At 46.4% G+C, this 18,528-nt stretch overlaps 1 protein-coding gene across 2 annotated transcripts in view; it reads left to right on the forward strand.

The window, feature by feature from the left end:
* LOC142583430 (uncharacterized) overlaps positions 1 to 18,528 on the forward strand; it is a 1,100,669-nt gene that overhangs the window by 401,793 nt on the left and 680,348 nt on the right. The window lies entirely within an intron of this gene.

Consider the following 18,528-nt stretch of genomic DNA (forward strand, 5'->3'; position numbering starts at 1 on the left):
GCAGTTTCTCTCTTACATGTATGTCGTGGATATATATGCCTATGACCCTTAGATTTACAAAGAAGTGCACATGTCATCTTGGTCATCTCAATCTTTCGCTCCACGCCATTAATAAACCTGGTTTATTTCACTATAATATTGCTTTCTTTGATCATTGTCCCTGATCAAAATTCCACCAATAAGAAGCGCCCTTAAAATGACGCGATATCAATAAAATTTTCCGGCGTAGCTTCATGTTGCATATATACGGCTTCTGCGGCAAAAATTATGTGTTACTTAGAAAAAAAGTGCAAAATAGTAGTTCACCAGGCTAAGCCTATAATTGCTACCGGCTAACAAGATTTGCGTGCGTACCAAAGGAAATAAAAGCATAAAAAATTTTACTCCACAGACATTCGCTAGGAAAACTGCGCATCCGCCCAACGAACGCGCGCTCGTCAACTTTTATAACCCGTGCTTCAAATATTAATATGTAGCAAAAGTGTCAATATAAGTTTTCAGTTGAAATAAAGCACTATCACAAGAGCGTGCACGCGCAATCAGCGCCCGCTGCCAAATAAAGTTGAATATGCCACGATGCGCGTCTCCACCCAATTCCAGTGCACTCGCAGCGCCGTCGCACAATTTTTGCACAAGCGGTGCCTCAGCGGGAAAGCGCCGTTCGGGTACACTCTTGTTCCACTGCAGCCAACTCTACCATTTCCTGCTCGCTCTTCTCTCTCGCCGTTTTTACCATCCCGGCGCGCCGTGTTCGGTCTCATATTGTGAGAATTATGGGGCTTTACGTGCCAAGACCTCTTTCTGATTATGAGGCACGCCGTAGGGTGGAACTCCGGAAATTTAGACCACCTGCGATTCTTTAACGTGCACCAAAATCTAAGTACACGGGTGTTTTCGCATTTTGCCTCCTATCGAAATGCGGCCGCCGTGGCCGGGATTCGATCCCGTGACCTCGTGCTCAGCAGCCCAACACCATAGCCACTGAGCAACCACGGCGGGTGCTCTCATATTTTGCTATGCTCGTTCGCTCGGTTAAGGCCGGGAAACTTGGAACGTTTTTCTCGAAGAATTTCGCACAGCAGAAAATACGGAGACGGCGTGGCGCCCAACTTCCACTAGTGGGGGATACATAGAGCGACAAAGCGGCGGATGCCGCCTCAGTGTGGCCAGACAAGGCACAATTGCTTTAGTCAACATGAAATACACATGTAAAATTTATAGCCCTTTGATCTTTCTTTACATCAACAAAACACAAAAGAAAAAGCATAAAATTTTGTCTAAAGCTCCTTCAGTGGCTTTAGTAATGTATCAGTACATTTTGTGCCTATTTAGCGGAGAGCTTCCATTGTAAATAAGCGGTATGGTCACGCTGTGCGTAATCAAAAAAGATTAACGTAAAGATGTGTTGCCGTCTTTATAAACTTTACAATCAACCCTGCCACTATCCCACAATATCCCACGCCTTTGCACCGCGCAGATAAGCTTATCGTTAAATTCCACGCGAGCTGCCTATGAAGTCATGGCCACGTCGCTAACGCAAAGTACCAAGCCCGCGGACAGAGGAGCACGCGCGCAGAAAAGCATGTGCCGGCGAGGAAGACGGAAGTGATGGAGGTGTCCGCCAGTGAGCCACAATTGGCTGCCCTTGCTGGCTGCTTCGGGCAGTGTCCCACGACGCACGTCAAATATCTGGTGGGTCCTGATCGGTGGCGGCGGGCGTTTTTCTCGACGCTGGGCGTTGAATGCACGCCGTCGGGCAAAAATCACAGACTTGCCGCCGTAAAAACTCTCTATGTACCCCGGCCTTCAGGCCACGAACGTTGACGCTCGCTGCAGAAACGGGCGCCTAAGAGCTGCGCTCTAAAACCATCGGAGATATTGTGAGAACCGGAGTCATTGCAATTGTAGGTAATGATAGCGTATAGGGATAGAGGCTTTAAATAGGGGTGCGCTAAAGGTCGAACATACGACTTCGCATAGCATAGAGAACGTTAAATAATTCAATTCGAAAATGGAATATATAATATTCGATTTCTCGAATATCTTATTTTTCGAGTATATGTACCTTCGGTGACCGACCGGCCGTGGTCGGTGCCTTGACCCACGCAGCATATATTGGCGAGCGGTTTGTGTCGGTTCAAGCCTCGACCAGGTCGACCGGACCGATCGAAACGATTAACGCTATGCCAACAGAGGGAACAACGAAAGCAGCCCGTGTTGAAAGCACGGAAGCACGTTTGAAGAAGGAGCCGATTAGCCACCGCAAGGCACACTAATCGCATCGATTACCTGAGTCCACTGTTCACGCGCGCAGTCTCACCCAGTTTGGCTCGTTCCACCTCCTGCGAGCACATAGACGTACTCGGCACGCATCCTCGCAGTAGTGGCCGGCTGGTCGACCGCGAAGCCGAACCCCTTTTCAGTCAATGTAAGTCGTACGCGTTATTTTGCGAAAGATCACTGATGAGACACGCGTAGGTACATATTAGCGACGAGGTTATCGCGACGGTTTGTGACCGTTATAACATCAGCCGACGGCGAATTTTCATCACGGCCACACCATGTGCGAGCCACACTGCCTAATCCGTAATCGGAGCTGCGTCGTTTGACAGTGACTAAGTTAAAGCTTCACAACGTATCAACGCACATCTATGCACAGCGGCACACAATTTTCAGACAGCGGACAAACCACCTCGTCAACGAAAGCGAGTGTACGGGATGACCGTTGCATGGTCACGGTGGCCATTCATGCGAAATACCGGACGGTGAGTCCTGGTTCCGAACGCCGTTCCAAGTCGCACAACAATTTTTTTTCGTATCTTCGACTGACCCTTCGTAACACTTGGTTTGAATCTACACGCCGCGCTCGAAAACATCGTGCGGCAGCGCACTGATTCCCTGCTGCAGACACGGACTAAAGAAAAAGGTGGTAGGGGGGCATCGTGGGGAGATAGTCGAGAACTCTGTACCGTCGGCGCCGAGCGCGGTCAACGCGTACGACGCTGATGGCTGCATGGAGGAGTGGTGCCGAGGAACGGTATGCGCATTCCCCGCTTGTGTCAGTTGCGCAGCTTGGCTTAAAGGGCAACTCCAGCGATTTTTGGAAATGAGCAGATGTCGATGAAATTTGCTGAGTGGATTGTTCCGGAAGCTTGCACTCTAAAAACAAAGAGAGTTCCGGGCACTCTCGTAGAGGGAATATCTGCTTGACCCATATTTCATTCTCTTTTTTAGAGTAGATTGACCCTCTTTGAGAGAGGGTAAATAACTCCTCCTGACAGAGCTTTATTTCTCCATTGCAAGGGAGTGCTATTTTTCTTCCGCAGTGTGCTAATACTCTCCCCACAAGGGTAATAGTACTCCCCGAGGGCGAGTATTTCTACTCCTCCCAACCGAGTACTTCTACTCCTCCAGGCCAATGTTTCTACTCCCCCAAACAGACTGCCTGTACTCCTTCAGAACAGAGTGCTAGTACTCCTCCCAATAGTGTAAAAGCACCATGTAGAGCCATGGTCCCGTTAGAAGGGATTCACAATACATACATGTGGGGAATATTAAATTCCTTTATAAGCAGCTCCAGCCTTTATGCTTGATGAATTGTATATAATCTGCAGTCGCCGAGTTTAAACTCAAATGAAACATTTTCTCTTTAAAAGATCAAGATCTTCATTGATCAATCACAAGACAAACTGAATAATAATTTGAGAAACAAACTGACAAACACATAAAATCAGACTATAATGATGCCCATGAGCTTTACAACACATCTTGTAAAAAAACATAAGTATATTCTCTAAGATTTCATCAGTATTACAGTGTAGAAAATCCTTTACTAGAATTGGCTCCACCTGCTAAAAATAAAGCATACAATGGAAAGTTAAACAGAACAAACGTGTGCAAACTCACAAAGTATTGACACTACGATCGAAGAGAAATATGCGATATATTTCTAGCCAGCAAACGCATTTCTGGCACAAAACGCATGCCCTTATATTGCATAGGTTAGCAGATGAGCTGCTAAGCATGAGGCTGGTAAGGTAGATAAATTATGCAATAAACTTTTTGTGTGTCATATTCTAAGAGAGCAGCTCATTTGATAACGTCCTGTACAGCGTATCGATCTTCCTGACTGAGAGTGAGCCATAGGTCTAGCTAGCTTTGCTTATATTTCACGTGAAGTTATTCACGTGTCGGCTGCACCCCATCGTTTCTAAGCGCGTCTTCTCATGGTTCTGCAGCAATATCCTTCACGGTCTAGGCGTATTATATTTATTTTTAGGTTGGCCTCCTCACGAAAGTAGTTTCCCGGTGCGGTTGGGATTGATCCGTTAAACTTTGTCACAAATAAATAAAATTAAATTTATAGTATTGGCATACGCTAGTTACGCTAGAAGCCGAGGATGAAGTGCGTGCTAGCTGCAGCAGATACGGACAGTAAACGGCCGGTCGCTTGTAACTGACTGCTTACATTTTCCTGTCGCGACAACTGGTGGAGGTGTCGGATATGCAATCCACCCCATGTCTACTGGTCCTCAACCTGTAGCTACCGACGCCAGTACCTCGGCCACGGCAGAAATAAATCAAAGCAGCCCTCGCCTCCAAGGTCTTCCGCCGCAATACAGTCCCCTGGCAAGCTCCATGAGGAGGATGTCAACAAGAACCGCAAGCCGAACCGAGGGGATCCCAAATGCTGCTTTACCATGCATTGTCAACGCGCCTCGCACGCCTAACCCATTCCACGGTGACGCCTTTGAGGACGCTGAAGACTGGTTGGACCAGTTCAATTGGGTCGCCGCCTTTAACGACTGGGACGATCACCGTAAGTTGAACAACGTCTAATTTTCCCTTTTAGACGCGGCAAGAGTACGGTACGAGAACCATGAAGCCTCATTTACCAGCTGGCAGGACTTCGCGACGCCTTCAGCACACCCGAAAGGAAAGAAAAAGCCGAACAGGCACTGTCTTGAAGGTTCCAAATGCCGAACAATACCGTCGCCATGTTCGGCGAAGACATGACGCTATTGTTCCGTCGGGCCGACCCACTAATGCCAATAGACAAGAAGGTGCGTCTGTTAATGCGAGGCGTCACATCTCAAAGGCGCTTTCAACAATGTGGCCCCCCATACCATCCTTACAAACCTAAGCCTCACAAACTGTGGTCGTAATACTTACAATTATATACGCGCCTTTCTAAGCAACCGCACGGCCGCAATAGTCATTGGCTCACTCAAAACTCTGACGTTACCTACCCGCAACAAAGGAACCCCACAAGGTGTTGTTCTATCATCCACCCTTTTCAATATTGCTATGATGAAACTACCTGACAAACTCAGCGCAATACCAGGAATCAGAGATGCCATATACGCCGATGACACCACTATCTGGACCACCACTGGTTCCGAAGGAGAGAAACAAGATGCCCTTCAACAAGCGACCGACGTCGTCCAGTAATATGCGAAAACAAGTGGTCTCCGGTGCTTCCCCGAGAAGTCAGAACTATTAGTCGTTCGATAGAAATCACGAAGAAAACTCAATGAACTACCCCACATTGCACTCACCCTTGACGACAAAGAAATACCCACAGTAAACCGCGTCCGCATTCTCGGCCACCACATACAACAGGACGGCGGAGGCGCATATACCATCCAACGTCTCAAGCAGACCACCTTACAAATCATGTGAATGGTCAGCCGCATCCCAACCAAACAACACGGACTGAAAGAAGACGACATAATACAGCTCGCCCAGGCCCTTATAATCAGCCGCATTGCCTACGCTGCCCAATATTTGTTCCTCATTCCTAAGGAGATAGATCAATTGGACGCACTTCTTTGGAAAGCCTACAAGCAAGCGCTCGGCCTACCACCGGGAACAGCGACATTCTAGCTTCAAGCCCAAGGAGTCCATAATATTATTAGAGAAATTATAGACGCCCACCTGACAAGCCAACGAGAACGCCTAGCCCTCGCACCAACAGGAAGAACAGTCGTAGCGCGCCTAGGCTACCCTACACACGGCAAAGCAATACATCTGGCCACCAACTTCTGGGAGCACATCAAGGTAGCCCCTATCTCCAGAAGCATGTACCCGGAACATCATGCCGATCATTGCCAAGCTGGCACAAAAACTCTACAGACAAAATATGGCAGTCTCCACACCATACTATACACAGATGCCGCGCAGTACCCCCAAAAAGCATTCATGACGGCCAGCGTTGTCGACTATAACCTTCAAGAGGTGGTCTCGATGACGGTCCGCACTGCCAGCGCCCTCGTAGCGGAGGAGACAGCCATCGCCTTGGCCATCACGTCTAGTTTCACCAACGAGTACGTCACAATTATTACTGACTCTCAGACAGCTTGCCGTTGCCACACGAGAGGCAGAATTTCTTCAATCACCCACCGACTCCTCAAACCAGCTTCCCGATTCCCGGGCGTTGAAATAGTGTGGACTCCAGGACACGAGTCCCTCCGTGGAAATCAGTGTGCGCACGCTTTCGCCTGAGCTCATGCCTCCCGGGCGCCACAAGAGAGGGATACGGCCGCATCCATGGAGCCCGTACCTTTACAACACAACGCCATACTACAACACCACAGATTGAACAGACGACAAGCCTCACAAGCCGTTCTTCTGCTTTGTGCAGGTTTGTGTTCACTATAGCACAATCAGAAAAGACCCTCTTACGTGAAGACGCCGTAACATGGTGACAACTACAAGCCAATACATACCCCCATTTAAGCACACTACACGCAATACACCCTTTGCGATAATGTAACGTGGTAGTGACGGCGAAGAAAGCAGCAATACGGTGAAATAGAAAATGAACTTTTATTGGGAGAACGGGTGCCCACAAAAACAGGCTACACTTATAGCACAACGATAGAGGCGAACACGGTCGGCGATCGTCGGAAATCTGATCAGCGGGTCAAGCGCGTCGGCTTTTATACAGCAGTCGTCGAATGTTCCAGACTAATCGCTGGGACCCGCGTGTCTTCCACAAAGTTCTACGCCATTCGCGTCACGCGATGAAATCAGATACCACAAGGTTCGGCGCTAACAGACAGCGGATAGAAGCATCGATAACATTACAGAAACTTCCAATACATGCAGGCGCGTCCTGCGCTGTGCGATAGCATTTGTTAAGCGGTGAAACATGGTTACCCGGGAAAGATCAACATGTACACGTGTCAATATTCACACAAATATCCATTTTGTAATGATTACGCCTCCCTATATCACACCACATGGACGTGCCCACACCTGAAGGTGGCCCCGCAAATACCCAACCCTACACCCCAGCAGTGGGGGGCCGTGCTGACTAGTTCGGACCCTCTAACCAGCAGCAACTGGTGCGGCGGGCCCGGGATACAGGAAGAGCCGCAGAAGCCCTGGACTAAGAGCGCCTCCCGGACAAGCAGAAAGACACCTGCTTGTCCTTTATTTTTTCGTAATAAATGTTTCTCCTCCTCCTCCTCTTCGCATGCCTCATGTGCAATCCTCCTACAAGAGTGTCTCAATTCTTTCCTAAGGCAACAGTCGTGGAACGTATGCTTCGGCAGCGGCTTTCGCAGTATGAACGCCAGACCACCGTGACTGCAGCATGCTCCCTTGTATCGGAAAATGATGACAGCGAGTCCCTTACCGAATTAATACGGCAGATTTTTCGAGAACTGCAGAAGATTTATGCATCGGCTCCGCCACCTCCGAGTGCCGCGGCTCTTACGGATGTCATTCGGGAGGAAAACGGCAAAGTGGTTCCTCCCTCGTCACCAACACGTACCGAGCCCTCCACGTTCTCGTACGCGGATGCTCTTCGGGTTCGCGCGCCGTCAACGGATCATTTCTCGCAGCCACCTACTGGGATTCCTCGACGCTTCCCAAGTCCAATCCACCGCACGAATCTGCTAGCAGGCTTTCATCCTGGCCCGCTAAGTCTCCAATATGGCACGCTCCCGACAACAGCCCGTTGTGCTACCACTGTGGGGAGGGTGGCCACTTGTATCGCGACTGCCAGTACCGACGGTTTGGTCTGCGGGAATAGCACCGGGACGCCCATTGCCCACTATGGTGAACGCACGCGCGAAATTGAGGAATACTTGGTATGTAACCGGCTTCCTCATGCCCCGTAGCGAAGCTAGTCACGGTCACCCTCACCTCGTTGTACGCGTCACCAAACCGCGATCGACCCACCTTTGATTCCGCTGGAGTCAACGGTGAGAGCCCGCGCCGGGGAAACTGAAAACGGTTAGCTCTGCGGGTGAGGCCATTGTCATGCGAAACTTCAAATATCTTCCGGCGACGCCACCCCCGTCACGACGTACCGCTGACACCTTCATTCGAAACTGCCAAAAGATCTTCGGCTGCTATTACTGCTTCCGTAGACGGTAATTCAGTAACTGCACTTGTTGATACGGGAACTGATTACTCGTTTATGAGTGCCTCACTGGCCACTCGGCTACGCAAGGTGCTCACGGCGTGGGACAGCCCACATCTGATTTCGGCTGGAGGACACCTCGTGTCACCCAATGGACGATGCACCACCAGACTTGTGATTTGTACTTCAATTTTCGTAGCGTCTTTCCGTGTGCCTCCCAAGTGCTCCCGGCTGGCTATACTGGGCGTAGATTTTCTCCAGGAATATGGTGCGATCATTAACCTGCGTGACTTGTTCGTGACTTTTTCTAACCATGTTTCTGCGGATTTGAGTGTGGAGGATTAACATCACCGCGCGGCTTTACGCGTGGTCTATGACTGCGTGACGTTACCGCCTCGAAGTAGCATCTTCGTCCTCGTTGAAAGCCCACAAGAGCAACTAGGAATAGGCATCTCCGAAGGTAATCTCGCCATTTTGCTGGATCGAGAAGTCGGCATCGCACGAGGTCTGGTAGAGCTCCAAAATAGGCAAACCGCGATCCTTGTTACCAACTTAAGTGGCAAATACAAGCACTTTGCGAGGCATACCACCATGGCCTACTTTGAAGCATTGGCCGAGCCCAACGCCTGTGCTTCGGTAACGATGATCTCGAACGAAAAAACCAGTCAAAAACACAAAGGACAGGAGGAGAGGTTCACACCACAACGACTGAGTTGATAGTCCAGTCGTTGTGGTGTGAACCTCTCCTCCTGTCCTTTGTGTTTTTGACTGGTTTTTTTTTCGTTCAAGTATGTACCAACTGGCCCAGATTTCAACCCTTCCGATGATCTCGATTCCGGAACCAAGCGATGTGGACTTGACCATTCACATCAACGTCAACCCACAGCTAGACCAACCCGAAAAGAAGAGGCTCCTGACTCTGCCATCTTCATATAGTGACTGCGTCGCCACCACGTGGAAGTTCAAGCAGACTCCTTTAATCAAACACAGAATCATCGCTGAATCGACCGTCCAACCTATTCGCCAACACGCTTATCACGTATCTTAGAGAGAACAGGATGCTATTTGTCATCAAGCTAAACAAGTACTAGACGATGTTGTCATTCAACCATCGACAAGTCCTTGGGCTTCACCTGTTGTATTAGTTATGAAGAAAGACGGTTCACTACGATTCTGTGTCGATTATCGCTAACTGAGCAAGATCACGAAAGAAGACGTTAACCCCTTCCTCGGATTGACGACTCTTTGGATCGCCTGCGACATGCCCGGTACATTGCTTAAATGGATGTGCGTAGTGAGTACTAGCAGATTGAAGTTGATGAATGGGACTAGGAAAAAAAAGGCGTTTATAACACCCGACGGTCTCTATCAAGTTAAGGTCCTCCCTTTTGGATTGCGTTCCACTCCGGCCGCATTTGAACGCATGATGGACGGAGTTTTATCTGACCTCAAGTGGCACTCGTGTTTAGTCTACTTAGGCGATGTAGGTGTCTTTCTACCACGTTTGAACAACACATGGAGCGGCTTGAGGCGGTTCTTCAAGCCATCCGCACCGTCTCTGAAGCCCGAAAAATGTCACTTTGGCTACGGGAAGCTTAAATTTTTTGGTCATATTGTCAGCAGCACCGGTGTGCGCCCTGACCCTGACAAAGCCATGGCAGTTGCCTTGTTCGCGATACCACAGACAAAACACGATGTCGGCCGATTTTTAGGGCTTTCCGCTTATCACAGCCGTTTTGTGCCCAATTTTTGTGAGATTGCCGAACCTTTGCAACGACTCATCAAGAACGAGGTCACATCTGTTTGGTACCCGGCACAATCCGACGCCTTCCACGACCTTCAGTGACGTCTACAGCTACCACCGATCCTTGGCCACTTTGACAACGAGGCCCACACAGAAGTACACACTGATGCTAGTAACGTTGGTCCCTGAGCGAAACTCATGCAGTGTCAAGCTGGTGTTGAACGCGTTATTGCGTATGCCAGCCGAACGTTGTCTGCTGCTGAAAAAAAAACTACTCTGCAGTTGAAAAGGAATATCTGGCTGTCGTATGGGCCATCCAGAAGTTCCGGCCATACTCGTACGGACGCCCCTTCCGCGTCGTCAGCGACCACCACTCTCTCTGCTGCCTGGCGAATCTCAAGCATCCTTCAGGCCGTCTCGCAAGATGGAGCCTTCGGTTTAAGGAATTTGATGTGACAATCGTCTATAAGCCTGGCCAGAAACACAAGGCCGCCGACTGTGTCTACCGCACCCCCGTCGTACCTGCACCAGTAGATACTGACGAGGACTTTGTTTTCTTTGTACTCTTGCGTCTTTAAACCTATCTCAACAGCAACGCCAATATTCCGAGCTCCAGCCCTTTATTGAATACCTTGAAGGAAGCCGGCCACCACCCCCTCGGCAGATCGCGCATCACTTGTCGTCTTTCTGCCTTCGCGGTGACATCCTATACAAGCGGAACTTTCACCCTACGGCGACGATTTTCCTGCTCGTTGTTCCCGCTCCTCTCTACGACGACGTTCTACGTGCATGCCACGACGAAACAACGTTCGCGCATCTTGGTTTCACGCGTACTCTGGCAAGGACTAATGTGATGTACTACTGGCGAAAGCCACTGCCAGCCACTGCTGCGTGAGATAAAGATACTTGGCAGGAGTGGTGATACGTTAGCAAGATAACTTTTGGAGGCATATGACATTAAAAAGAGAGGCACGAGTTGTATTAGTGACACGTCTGTTTTTCTGTTTGAAAATGAGTTGCAACTGTTAAAAACGTCACTGGATTCGCTCTAGGCAACACTGATGTACGCATGCGCATTTGTTCTTTCTTCCTGCCCTGCTGTAAGAATAAAATCAGTTGAAGTTCAGCTCTCAATCTGTATTTTCGTACTCTTCCTTCCCAAGTCTTTCTTTTTCCTTTTTTGGCGCAACAATGTATTCTTTAGATCCCAACCAACTCGCCCAGCAACAAGTTCTACTTAACTGCTGGATCGTTGTCGCCACCGATTACCTCACTCGATACTGCGAAGCACAAGCCGTTCAGCGAGCTATTGCTTCAGATGTAGCAAACTTCTTTGTCAAAGATGCCGCCCTTCGACATGGTGCTCCCGCTGTCGTCATCGCAGACCATGGTACGGCCTTCACTGCCCAGTTGGGCCAAAAGATATTCTGCAGCTGAGTGGAACATTGCACCGTACGGAAACTGTGTATCACCAGCAGACTAGCGGGTAAACTGAGCGTCTCAACAAAACGATTGCGGATATGCTTTCTATGTATGTCGCCACGGATCATAAAAATTGGGAAGAGCTGTTCCCGTCGTATGTGACATTCGCGTATAAAACTGTACTTAAAGAAACCACCAGGTTTCCTCCTTTTCGTCTGGTCTACGGACATGACGTCACCACTATGCTCGACGTGATGCGCCTACGAACTTCGTCTCAATCTCTACACCAGATACAGGCGCCTCTGTTCAGCGTGCCGAAGCAGCGTGGCACCTCGCACGGCAATGAATTCCATCTCGAAGAAGTCAAGGTGCTCGTCGATACAACATACGCCATCGAGACGTTACATACAACGCGGGAAATCTCGTATGGGTTTGAACCACTATACGTCAACGAGGCCGCTCAGAAAAACGATTGCGTCGATACTTTGAACCCTACATAGTTTTCCATCGTCTAAGTCCAGTGAACTACGAAGTTAGTCCAGCCGAAACTTCGCACCACTCCCGTAAACCACGTTCCTCTGTCATTGTTCACGTTACCAGGATGAAGTCCTACCACACGCCCTGACTTCCTGTCGGCGCGACCATTCTCTTTCTGATTTCTTTTATTTTCTCCTTGTGGAATTCAACACCTCAGAAACTTTTTTTTCCTTTTTTTGAGGGGAGGGGAACTTTTGTCTAGTCGCACGGAGAAGTAGTCTCTCTTCTTCTTGTTCGTTTTTTTTGCAGGTAAGGGTAATGACACGCGCTAGTTACGCTAGAAGCCGAGGATGAAGAAGTGTGCACGGTAGGTGCTGCAGAAACGGACAGCAAGCGGCCGTTTGCTTGGAACTGACTGCTTACCTTTTCCTCTCGCGACAGTATTATCTAATGTGTAGCAAATGAGTATAAAACTGCAAGGGGCAACGGCATTAGAATCTTTCACATCAAATTTCTTGTCATATATGGTAGCTTTTCATTCCCATTACGGTAAGAATGCTATACTTCTGAGGAGCAGCTTGCATAAATACATGATCAGTTATTGTGGCTATTTGAAAATGCAATGTAAGTAAAGTATAGCATGGCTGCAGATGTGAGCCAAAAATGAGATGTGATGAACATGATGCATCAAAGGCGACATAAGCATAAGTACAGGCAAGGAAGTGCACAAAAAAAGACAAACAAAGAAGAAAATCATAAATTGGGACAGGCACCATCCTCCATGGATTTTGCATGCGGCTATGCATAACCTTGCACAACGAACCAACTAACTGAAAGCAAAGCTTTTCTTTTTCTACTGAACTGGTTAAGATGCGCTAAAGTCAGAAAAATTATCGCACTTCACAGAATCGTATCTTCGTCCGAAAACAAGTACATGTGTATCTGTGAAGATTAATACAGCGCCTCACTGTGCATTCTATCGTATGTCCAGAAATTTACAGTGCGCAAAAATGCTTTAATTTTATTTGGCCATATAAAAATTATGTCTGCAGAAGCCATCTAACTAAGGGAAGTTTGCGGGATTAACAGTATATGTTCACATCTGCGAATTGATGAACAAGTGTTCCACTCAGAAGCTCTCAGTTCTTTGCATTGAACACATCTCTACCTCCACTAGCATACTTGGTTGGCAAGTAGATGGAGTCACCATAATCAAAGTATCAAATACTTGACAGAAGCTATTATACTACTTCACGGAAAGAGAATTTTTAAAATAATTTTCAATTCCAAGTGACTCTCTTGCTTCTAAGAAGTAAGGTGTGCACCACTGTGTACACAGTTAAAGGCCTTAATTGCTCCTTGCTTTGGCTTCGGGAGGCACGAGTGGTTCTAATTAACTGGCTTCATGAGCATGCATGTACACGATAATGACAATGACTTCTTAAACATAAGATTCTCTTCCCCCAATAGATCCCCTTTTTGGAACCTAAAAGGAAGCCATAATTCTAAAATTAGGTGTAAAAATAGATAAGAAGAAAGACATGAAAATCTGCCTACTTCATATCAGCATTTCAAATACAGAATGACAGTGGTTTGTATTTACACCCTTGCATTCACGCGCTGTTAAATTATGTAAGTACCTAACTAAGCATGAGCTCTTGTTTTTTATAGTGAACACACGCACCGTGCTCATTGCAAGTATGCATTCACCCTGCCTATCATCCTATCACCCTGCACTGAAACGGAAGTGTATTCCGTTCTTAAGGCTTTAAAAAAAGATACTGCAGCAGGGACTGATGACATAAAAGCAGGACCAATCATATCTGTTGCTGATGTTGTCTCGGCTCCATTATGCCATATCTGTAACAGTGCTTTCGTGAATGGTATTTTCCCCGATTCTATGAAAATTGCCAAAGTGATTGTATTGCATAAGGGAGGCTCTGTCGCTGATTTAAATAATTATAGACCGATATCCATACTACCTCTTTTCTCAAAAGTGTTGGAACGACTCGTAAAGTGCAGACTAACTAAATTTCTAGATAAAAACCACGCCCTTGTGGACCAACAGTTTGGCTTCCGTGAACACAGATCTACTGAAATGGCACTTGTTAAGATCAAAGAAAAACTCCTTAGTAACATCGAGAACAAACTATATACGGTTGGTCTTTTCCTGGATATTAGAAAAGCTTTCGACTCCATTGAACACACTATCCTATTTAATAAACTGTCATACTACGGAGTTCGCGGAGTGGCCCTGAAACTGATTCAGGATTACTTCACTACCAGACAACAATACACGTGTTATAATGGGTTTTGTTCACACAAGAAAGAAAATGCACTCGGTGTCCCTCAAGGGTCAATTTTGGGTCCCCTGTTCTTTATTCTATACGTAAACGATATTGTAAACATACCGCTTACTCCAGACATAGTCTTGTATGCTGACGACACAAGTTTGTTTTTCTCAGGTGACAGTCTACGAGTGCTAGAAATTACAGCTAATAATTGGTTAGATCAACTTTTAGTTTGGTTATCAGCAAACCACCTGCAGTTAAACGTCAATAAAACAAAATATGTGGTTTTTAAGCCTAGAAATAGGCCTGATGACTGTGCTTTTTGTGTAAAGTTCAATAGTTGTGTAATCGAGCGGACTTCAGCTTTTAAATTTTTAGTGTGCTTTTTGATGAGAACCTGAGTTTTACACCTCATGTAACGAAGATTCATTCTAGCATTTGTAGGTCAATAGGCATATTGTGTAAAATTAGATACCTTGTTCCTACTTGGTTGAAACGCCGTCTGTATTATGCTTTAATTCAGTCTCATCTTAGTTATTGCCTGTTGGTATGGGGGACTACATTCCAATCAAACTTGGATCGATTGATATGTCTCCAAAAACAAGCAGTTCGCTGTGTTGAGAACCTTGGACCCCGCGATCACACGGCACCTTTTTTCACAAAGCATGCACTTTTAAAAATTAATCAACTGTACGAAATTAAGCTCGCTATATACATGCGAGGCGAACTCGTGAAAAATTCACTCATTCTTTATCAAAACCACCTCTCAAGCTACACCCAATACAATTTCAGGCATGACCATATTAGAGTTCCATTTTGCAGGACGAACTACGGTAGAAAACAACTAGCATACTTAGTCCCATCCTTCATAAATGCACATCCTAACACGATCACTATAGCGCAGAACTTCAGATCATTAAACTGCTTTAAAAGTGCCATGAAAAAATATTTGCTTTCCCTTTCTGATTGACATTGTGCTAATTGGTTTTTGTGTGTTTTACGTACAATTACTTTAAGTGCGTTTCATTTTGTGCTTGTAAATATATAAAGTTTTTTTCGTGTTCATATTACTCTGTTGATCCTAAACTATCTCTACTTGGAAAGTTGTATAGTGATTGTTGAATTTAATGCACGTATGTTTGCAATGTATGCTATGTATGTCTAATCCACGCTATTGATATGTGTGTATACTATCTGTATGTTATATGCTACCGCACTGTTGAGCAATGTATGGGTGACAGGGCCTTAGTCAGGCAGACAATGTACTGCCTTTAGCCTTGCCATCCAAGACCTTCACTGTGTCTAAATCAATGCTGCATAAAAAAAAATTATGTCACTAAGCAAATACGCAATATCATTGTACCACTATTTATTTATCACATGCATATATATGCTGAGAGGCAAGACAAAAAACAGTCACTTCTCACAAAATTGATCAGCTTTTTTTTAACGCATTTCTAACTTTTCAATTACACTTGCTCCTATGTGTTTATCTGCAGAGAGCGTACTTGATTTGGACTTTCGCATCAGAGACATTACATAAATATATCACGTTAACATGACTGCTTACAGCACGTGCGAATTTTAATCTTGGTGGGGCATACTGTATTTTGAAAGTTTTGTTGGCGTTTAGTCAAATGGTACACCCGATATACCCACATTCTAGTTTTCTCGTCCAAATTGCATGGCAGAGTATTTTGATTATTTGGCGTGCACTCCTCTGCACTACGTGGAGTCGCGCTGGGCTGGCTCTTTGATATCCTTGTTTTCTTGCAGCTGCCTTGTTGCGTTATATAAAGCAGGTGCCTGAAAAATATTGTGTGCAAAAGTCGACACGAGGACATGGTGTAAAACAAGATCAAGGCAGTCACGAAATATGGTCACGGCACTAAAAGAAAGTCTTAGCTCTTAGTCTTGCTACTGAAATGCATGCGGAACTCCTGTATGACTGGAACAGTCAACTGCTAAACTAACTTCAATATTTAGATTTAAAAGAAGAAATAACCGAGAGTTCATCCTCGTTCAGCACGAATGTTGCGATATTCTTACTAATAAATAGAATATTGGTCATTGTCAGATGTCATAAGTTTGTCATTAGTCTGATGTGTCGCAAACACCACTTGTGACACATCGCAAGGATGTGCCCAGTGTGCCAAACGCACCATCTCTGGTTGTGCCACTGCTTAAGCCGTAATTTGAGGATCATATCTGCAGACATGATGCTCAGTAGGGATGAGAATATGGCCCTCCAGTCTAATGGATATGAGTGTATGTGCCTATAAAATAGGCAGCAAAGCTTGTTATGGCAAGCTTACCAACATTTCAATACTAACAAGAAACTGTTCACAGCGGCCTGCATTTCGGCTTACTGAGAGGCATGAACCTATTTATTTATAAGGTTCGCAATGGAGTTCATTTTGGCTGCTGCAGTTTGTTATCTAGCATTTTACATTCTTGGAGGCACGTAAAAATTGCAGTTAGACCGCAGGTATTAGTTTATTAGACCAACTGTTTGTTTTGTGTTTGACAGACGACTAGTAACACGCCATTAAAGCAGCCTTTTAATTTAATAATTTATTTCTCCCCTAAAAATATTAAAGCGATAAACACATTTTTATCCGCAATGCAGTAGCAAAATGCACACATTATGCTTGCAACCGCCTGAGGAAGGGGGATATAGCTGTTCATATGACATAACTCTGAAGCGCCAACTCATACTAGCAAATGCGCAGACATGTCCTAAACAGTAAGCGTATGCAAAACCCTCCTGCAATTGTAATTCCACACATCAGCCGTTACATTCGATGCCGTGCATAGCTCACTGCTTGACAATTCACCGAGTTTGTACGCATAAGCACCCTTTCAGATTCGCACCGGGCTGGAAAACTGCGACAGGAGACATAAAATCAGACACCTAATCACACCATTTCAAAAGATGACAGAAAACAGTCCAGTCTCAGGGCTAAACCCCATGGGAGCGATTTTGTACGCGACAGCGACAGCGGTGGCTTCGGGTGACAAAACGGACCGTAGCTTGAACAGATCACCCGGTTCTGCAAACCTAGAATTCGTGGCTCATCGCCCGAAAGTGCTATGAGCGACTAGCCAATAGCGTGAAGCCGGAACTGGATATACATCACTCAAATACTACCAATTGTCTCACGGAACGAGCTAACAATTGCATATTTATACTTACACGGATAACAACCTACAGCGAGATCTTCAGAAATATTTTATCCTGCTTTTTATGGTAAAATACATCAACTTAAACTACTAAAGCACGCGTCATGCTACTTTCGACGCGTATTTGCAGCCCTCAAATCGGCAAGAAAGTGGAGACGACGCTTGCACGGAGTACGACTTGTAGACGACGAGCGAACGCGGCAGCCATGTTCATCGCATCGCTTGTCGCTGTCGCGCGCAAGATCGCTTATAGAGGGTTATACTTTATTCAGCGTAAAGCATGAATTCCTCATGCGTGTTCAGTAAGTTCAAGATAACGTGAGCAACTGACCTCTTGCAGCATACAGCTGAATGCCTGCAGCAGATTTTCTAACCAGCATTGGCGCTGCGCGTAACTTCAGTGGTCACAGATTACCCATAGGCGGAAGACACCGTCAAGCGCATGCCTTGTTAATAACGAAAGCATGCCGCTAGCAAAATGACTCCTTCTGTTATGTGACTCCTTATTTCAACAGCGTTCCGTACACAGTAGACTGCCAAGCTGAATAAATTCAAACACACAAAACGCACGCTAAGCACGCTCCGCATAGGCTCAGAATCATGTGCTGTTGAACAAACCATTTTAAGCGTCTTCTTACATCACGTCTTATTTAACATACCGTGGTCCAGGAAGCGTTTGCCATTTTCAAAGCTCTTACGGATAACGACAAATGACAAAATAACATGCAGTTATCGCGACTACTGCCTTTTTCAATTGACATTGAGAGGCACAGCGCTCTTGCGAAGTCCGTTGTCAATCGCGTTGGCTAAGAGCCGCGACGACTTCCTGGCGATGGCATGTCACATACGCAGAATGTGCACGTAAGTTAGAATTCACTTACCGTAGAGATTTTGTTGTTATATCCAACGAATGAAGGATGACTGTCGTGTTTTCGCGGCGACGCGAAATGGCTGATACATCATCTGCCTTAGATGGCCTTCCTTGCGGCTAATGGCTGCTCGATCGACGGATCACCTTTCTTCGGTGCTGTGCTGTT

Source organism: Dermacentor variabilis, chromosome 5 (assembly GCF_050947875.1).
Source record: "Dermacentor variabilis isolate Ectoservices chromosome 5, ASM5094787v1, whole genome shotgun sequence".
NCBI classification, from domain to species: domain Eukaryota; kingdom Metazoa; phylum Arthropoda; class Arachnida; order Ixodida; family Ixodidae; genus Dermacentor; species Dermacentor variabilis.